Here is a 7,930-nt window from a genome sequence, read left to right as displayed (position 1 = left end):
TATATAAACTTATGTAAAGTTTTTCCGTGTAATTTTGGTGTGGGAAATCTTTACTCTGACCTCAAAATCTCTTTTACCCCTAATTACAAATTTTAAAGCTAAAAAAAAAAATCTATAAATAGCATGTTTATAAACATTAGAAAATCCTGAAAATGGATGGTCGAGTTGGTGTATTACACAAGGGAAAAGTGTATGTAAAGCCGAGGCTCTAAACAATCAAATTAGAGCCTATCTCAAAAATTTCTATAGAAGGGGTTGTTTTGATTCCCACATATCCTTAAATTAATCATCTTGACATCAAGATGCATGGACATGAGAAAAAAATGAATTTCAAGTTGTATAAAGTGTATTTTGTAACTCATTTTTGGACTATCAATTTTCAAGATTTTAAAGCTTTCATAGATATGTCGATCAACACTGTTTTTGAAACTTTAAACTTTATAAATAATGATGAAAATATGTTTTAAGGTTATCACATAGATTTTTAGTATTGAAACCATATTTCTCGAGATTATTTAGAGGTAGGGTCTAATTTGATTGTTTAGAGCCTGGGCTCTATACAAACCGCACCCATTACATAATACGTTATTTTAAGCGAAAATTTTATATAGAGCTGAGGCTCTAAACAATCAAAATTGAGCCTACCTCAAAAATTTCACTAGAAGAGGTTGTTTTGAAGCCCTCAAATTGATCATCTCGGCATCAAGAAGCATGGGCATGAGAAAAAATAGATTTCAACTTTTGGAAATAGTATATTTTTGTGATGCTTTTTTGGATCGTCAATTTTCAAGATTTTCAAGTTTTTATAGATTTGTCGATCTACATTAATTTTGAAGCTTTAAACTTTGTAAATAAAGATGAAAATATATTTCAAAACTATCACAAAGATTTCCAATATTGAAACCCCATTTCTCAATGCTATTTGAAGGTAGGCTCTAATTGATTGTTTATACAAACCGCACTCTTATTTTAAACCCTTCAAATCTTCAATTTTTACAATTTGTGGTCGACATGCTGAATTGAAGGATTTTCTGGTGTGGGAACAACCTGTCGGTTGGTTTTTGAGATACATCTATCTTACTTTAATGGTATAGGATTTAACTATAATTTGATTGTTTAGTGCCTAGGCTCTATACAAACCGCACCCATACTAGGTCTGAAAAATCCCCCAATCACCTCTTCTGTCGAGAGATTAAGTGTATGGTGTTCTCTTTGGAGAGTGAGTTGTGCTGATAGTTATATACATTGCAAAGAATGGAACACAGCAGAGTGTCATAGATCTTTGGTTGTAACTTGATGATGAGCGAATTTGTTCCTTCGTTAAATCGTCAGCGGTCCAATCAGCTGATGGGTGGGTGGTGGAGAGAGCATGATGCGCCGCTGGTTTCATGTCATATGTGCCGTTAGGTCCAATCTTTCCATCACCCTTAATCATATTCTTGGACTGTGATGACCCAATGAACCAACTACTGTGTCCGACAGGTCAACATGGGTTACGTTCCTATGGATATATTTTGGTTTATATGTATATGGGAAAGTATAATCTATGCAATTATTTCCATACAATACGGGAATTCCCATCCTTTCTTGAAAATTGATGGCTTATATCTATCTACTCCCAAAATCTCAATTTTTTCATGATCTGAAACTTACAAATAAGTGAAGGTAAACGTGTTGGGTGAGTAGACTCACACTATTTTTGTGTGGTCTCCTTAAAAAAGAAATCTCAAAGATGTATTTTCCAACTGAAATTTTAGGGTTTGATAATCTCAACCATTACAATCATCCAATGGAATTTCTCTTTTTTAAAAAATATAAATCTAATTTTTCTGAATTTCTTTCTTCGACGCCCATTTTAACTTATAGCGGATGTAACATCTTTTTGATATCTATCTTAGATAACGAAAGATAGACAAGGGATCACAGGGTAGGGTAATGAGTGAGTCTGCTGACTCGTGTTCCATAAGTAAAAAACTGAATCTTTACGAGATGAAGAATGAATGATATAACCTCAAAATCGTTTCTTAATTTGAAACTTAAGAAATCTTTATAGTATGACGAATGAATGAATGCTATGAACATGGGAAACAACCCTTCTAACTCGACTTGTTGTTAGGAGGAGGGGGAGGGGAAGGGAAAAATTGAACTGATCCTTGCTGCAAATCTGACGTGATCAGAAGAGCTTGCTTCCAAACTCCTTTTGATCCTTGGAAGAGGAAAGCGAGGAGGCCAAGTTGCGCAGTGATGATACTCTGCGTGCTCCCTCTCTGCTGCAGCCTTGTCTAGGGAAGACGACAATGATTCCTCGAGCAACTGGTAGAAGCCGGCGTTGTTCCTGTACATCCCAACCTGCCCACCGTGGCTGAAGCTGTTGACAACACGTGCCAAGGCACCAGCCACGACGCCACCCACGGTTGCTGAGCCCCCAAGTGCGGATCCCACCTTCACAGCAGCCATCAGGATGGGCCCGGCCACAGCCATCTCCCTGTTGCAGTTCAAAAGCAGTTTGCTGAGCCTCACGTACTCCGCCATGTCCCTCTCCCTCAGCACGCGTGTCACCGCTGCCATCTTAGCGCTCCAGCCATTATCAGTGACCTTCTCCTTCGTTTTGGTACTACGAGTAGTGCCTCTCTTGGGCCACCACGCTGCAGGCTTGACCTCGGAGGGGAACGTTTCGAGCATGCCGGGGAGAGCAGGGGCTCGGTGTATGCTTTGTCGACGGCCAACACTTGAGCCATGACGTCCTCAAGGAATCGAGAGAGCTCTGGGCGGAGAGAAGGGCGTTTGTTGGCTGAGAGTGAAGTGGATGCTCTTGAAGAGTCGGGCGGCGTTCCTCTGCTAAATGAGAGGGCTGGACCTTACTCATCACGAACACAAAGGCAGTGGCGGCCGAGAAGAGGAAGGCGGATGAGAGGGTGAGGGACAGGTGGGCGGTGTCAGAGCTTGGAAATGATATGAGGGCAGCCATGGTGGCGGCCGCAAGGGTGATCGAATTGGTGGAGTTGAGAAGAAGAATGTTCCAGTTATTCCTTTACTCCGCTAAATTTGCATGCATCTCCGCCTTATCGGAGACGACCTCAGCCACCGCCTGGAGTTTGGCCATGAGCACAGGATCCTCTTCTTTTCCCCGCGGAAACAGAAGCGTCCGATCTGAAAGTGGGGCGCTTCCCGGCTGCCTTGTGTTGGAAAAGTACTGATTGTTTTGGAGCTTGGAAGGAGAAGAGACAATCTTTGGAGTGTTGATTGGGAGCGATAATGAAGCTCTGACTATTGGGCCTGAAGCCTGAAGATGATCTGCAATGTAAAGAAGTGGGTAGGTTAACTGCACCAAACCTTGCTCCTGCCATGGCCAGGTTTTCTACAAGATTTGAAACGCCTAACTCTCTCTCTTTGAAGTTGAACTTAAAGAAGAGAGAGGCTAGTTGCAGCTGCAGTGAGAGACGGGGGTAGAGAATGGAATCCAAAAAAAGAAAAAAAAGAAAGGAGGAATCCTTACTTCGTACAGAGCATGTAGAGAGAAGGAGTGTGAGGGATATATATACATTTATAGAGCATGTAGAGAGGAGAGTGAGGGATATATGTACATTTATAGAGAGAGAGGGGATTTGTTGATGGTTTTGGAAATCGGATAGGGTCCAAGTCCAGGGTTTGAAAACTCGATCGAGTCGAGTACGGTCAAATTCGGCTCAGTCGAGTATGACCGTACTCACCTTGTTTGACTCGAGAATCGCCCGTGTCCAGAGAGAACACGGTGATTCCCAATAGTGAATCGTCAGTCTCACCGACATCTATTACACATAAATTTATAGAGAACAAATGGAAGCTCATCTTTTGATGTGGGATAATTCCCATAAAAATTCATTAAAGCAAGACAATTGAATGTATATTGTTATAGAAGCTAATAAAATTACATTAGGCGATGTGGCAGTGTTGGTTGACATCTCTGATTTTTTTGTGGGCGTCCCCTTAGCGCGCGCGTCCTTATTTTTCTTGTTAAAAAAATACAAAGTAATATAACAAATATTTCTTGCACAAAAATAAAACAAAAGGCACAAAAAAATAAAATGTACTTTGGCAGCATCATTTTTTTATTTTTCTTGTAAAAAAAATAAAAAGTAATACAACAAGCAAAAAAAAATTAAGTACAACGTCTTCTTCTTTTGTTAAAAAAAAAAAGGAAGATAATCAACAAATATCGCATTTTTCTTATAAAAAAAATTAAAAGATAATACAATAAGTATTTCTTGTCAAAAAAATAAAAGGTATTTTTTAATACAACCTAGGAATAAATGGTCTAATTATATTTTTTATTTTTATAACATGATGGTCTTTACCATAAATTTAGTAATATTAATTTAAAGATAGGATGCAAACAATGAGGCCATTTGAAATCTCTCTTTTTACTAACAATCTTTTCCACTAATTTATTTTAGAAATCTAAAAAGTTAAAGAAAATTAGTACGCATTCTAATAATTTCCACATTGATTAACCAAATCTTTTATTTTATTTATTAATTTTTGTATTATAAATCATGTAGTGTACTAATTTTCTTATAGTTGTCAATAATACATTTTAAATTAGATGATATTATAAAATATTTTGGATTTGTTATTATTTATATAATAAAATAATTATAAAATATTGTTGATATATAATATTATAGTTAGGTTGTAATAATTTGGGTTTTTTTAGCGGATTAAGGTTTTCCGCCAATTCGAGATTTTAGTGGCCAATTTTTCATCGATTTAGTCAACTATTTATTGTAGTCCATATATGATTATATACTTAATCCATGATAATTTTATGATTTCTTTTGTGTGATGTAAATTTAATGGTCAAACATAAGTTCATACAGGGGAAGAACATCTCAATATTTATAAATTGATAAAAACAATGAAAGTTAATAATGTAGTACCTCCATTTCTTATTGGATTCCTAAAAAACAACATTTATACTGAATTTTAATAATTTTTTTGAATTTTTTTAAGACTTAATCTGAATGATTCGGCCCGATTCCCGATCCAAATCGTCGATTTGCATATCCGAATTGATTTTTAAAATGTTCGATCTGGGTCACCGATTCGTATTTTAAACCAGTGGTCCGGTCAATAAAAGCCAGGTGTTCATCCGAAACAATCAAATTAGACGGGTCACCTACCCCTCTCTCTCTCTCTCTCTTTACGACTGTGCCATTTTGCTTCCCAGTCAAAGTACCTGAGAGAAGCAAGTTAAAAGTTAATGGGAATATGTATACAGTGTGAAACCTCAAAACCGAGTCCGGATACGAAGCCCTAGGCTAATTTAGAATCTCATTGCATAGCCACTTTTACACTTATGCGCGTTCATCGGCAATTTTATTAGTGTTGAAAATTGAACAACCACAACATAAACATAAAAATAAAGGAAAATGTGACTGTTTGGAAGTGGATGGTAGAATCATCACCGTCCAACAATCAAAAGGTTTGACGATGGAGGAATAGAGTCAATGCCCCTGCCCTTGAAACTGAGGCATAACAATAGATAAAATTAACAATGAGACCATTTACTTCTAGTATAAAGTGGTCACAATTAATCTTGACTATTATATGTAAAATTGGGTGGCTGCATTTATTTCATTGAGCAAGGTTAAAGTTTAAAAAAAGCCTTTTCGAATTTTGTGACACATCCAAATCATCAAATTTTTCATCCAAAAAGAAAAGTTTTCAAATTTTGTGATACATTCGAGTCATCAAATTTTTCATCCAAAAAATTTTTTTTTCAAACTTTGTGATACACCGAAGTCATCAAATTTCTCATATGATGACCGTAAGTAATTCTTATCTCCCTATACCAAAGGTACGGTCCTGTTGTATACAATCCCATAGCACTGTATTTGAATTAACGAGTAATTAGAGGTGCACAAGATTCAGTGCACAATACTCAATGCAATAATAGAACTCCATAAAAATCAATATTTGCTAAAAAAAGGAAAAAGTATACAATGAATGAAGGAAAAAAGGTTATATAAAGATACAACCTTATAATGTAGAACTACATATGCACCTAAAAAATCCATCGGAAATTGTAGTTTTAATGTTAAAAAACCCTTTGATTGATCATCTCGACATCGAGATGTATGACCATGAAAAATAAAAAGATTTTAAGTCTTTGAAATAGTGCATTTTACAATATATTATCTACACCATCCATTTTCAAGATTTTCATATGTTTATAGATCTACTTGATTTTAACCATTTCTTAAATTTAAAATTTTATAATTAGATATAAAAATAGATTTTGAGATAATCCTAAAAGCATTTTACATCAAAATTATTTACCATGATAAAATTTGAAGGTACACCTTACCTCCACAACTACTATGGATGCATTCGTATGCCAACTGCACCCATGAATGAAACCCATTAACTTTTAATATAAGAAGGTGACAATCATTATTTGCTATTATATTTGAAATCGGGTGGCTTAGGATGTGCCTTTTGCATCCAAAGTCCAAAATAAAATTTGTCAAATGCTATGACATAATTTCATTTATTATATTTACTGTCAAATGATAAAAAATGATTGTGATCTAAAAATAAATAATTTTACAGTACTAAATCTCAAAAAATATTAGCTGAGGTTTGCATAAGGTTGTAACCTTAAACAATCAAATAACACACACTTCTAAACTTTATCATAAGATGTAATCTTGACTCAAAAAATTTTAGGATGGCTCGAGAATCTATTTTCATATCTAATTATAAAAAACTCTAAAAATAGTTCAAATCAAGTAGATCTATACATACATGAAAACTTGAAAATGAACGGTCCAGATAATGTGATGCAAATTGTATTATTTTTGGAACTTTGATATTCTTTTTTATTTTTTATTTCTATATCCATACAACTTGATGTTGTAATGATTAACAATTTAAGGTGCCGACCTTATATTAACCTTTTCCAAAAATATTAAGTTATTGGCAAAGCATTTTCCACAAAAATGGGTTAGTTTGAAAACCAGATCAGTGACCTAGATCAGCCATTCGTAAAATCGACTTGGATTGATGATTTGGATCAGCCAGGTTAGTTGGAGCTGAACTTAATTTTTTTTTTTAAATCATTAAATTCTTTTAAAATCAAATTTTTAGGTTTCCCGAAAATGGAGGTATTGCATTTTGGATTTTAGTTATTTTATAATAATACATAAATACAAAGTATTTATTGAGCATTATATTCAATTTATAATCAAAATAAATTTTTTTATTGCAACAAAATAAAATAGATATCTCTGACTTAAATTTAAATATGGTTTATTTTCAAATTGCTTTTAATGCTATTCTCTCTCTTTTTTAATGTAAAATAAAACTCAACAAGAATAAGCATCAGTTCCTAGGGAACGTGTATATTACAGGTACCCTACAAAACATATGGAAAAATCCAAAAAAACATATAGAATAACAATACTGATGTCATTAAAAAAGCAGGTTAAGTGAGCACTCGTGCCGAATCTTTACAATCAAATTACACGACAAAAATAACAAAACAAATTTAATTGGGCAGGAAACACGTATTGGCACTCTTTCGCAATTAAAGCATAAGGAGCGATGGACAACTATTTGAATAAAAAAGTAATTAATGCAAATTATTAGTCCAAATCCAAAGCCACGAGGATTTCATGTCGTAGCTTCTTCTCCTTTGAAATGCGTTTACTATGCCATATTCTCGTTACAGGATTATATATCATGAGATCATTTATCTTTGTTATAAAGAAGTAACCATTATTTTTAGTCATGAGATGTCAAATTTGACGGTTTGGAGTGTGTGACGAAGTTTGAGAATTTTTTTAAAACTTTTTATTCAATAACAGTCTTACAGCCACTCGATTTAAAATATGAAAGACATGAATATTTGTGATGTCCTTGTACCAAAAGTACATGGTTTCTTTATATA

Source organism: Amborella trichopoda, chromosome 9 (genome assembly GCF_054954075.1).
Source record: "Amborella trichopoda isolate Santa Cruz 75 chromosome 9, AtrichopodaSantaCruz75HAP2 v2.0, whole genome shotgun sequence".
NCBI lineage: Eukaryota > Viridiplantae > Streptophyta > Magnoliopsida > Amborellales > Amborellaceae > Amborella > Amborella trichopoda.
Note: the sequence above shows the minus strand (reverse complement) of the source record.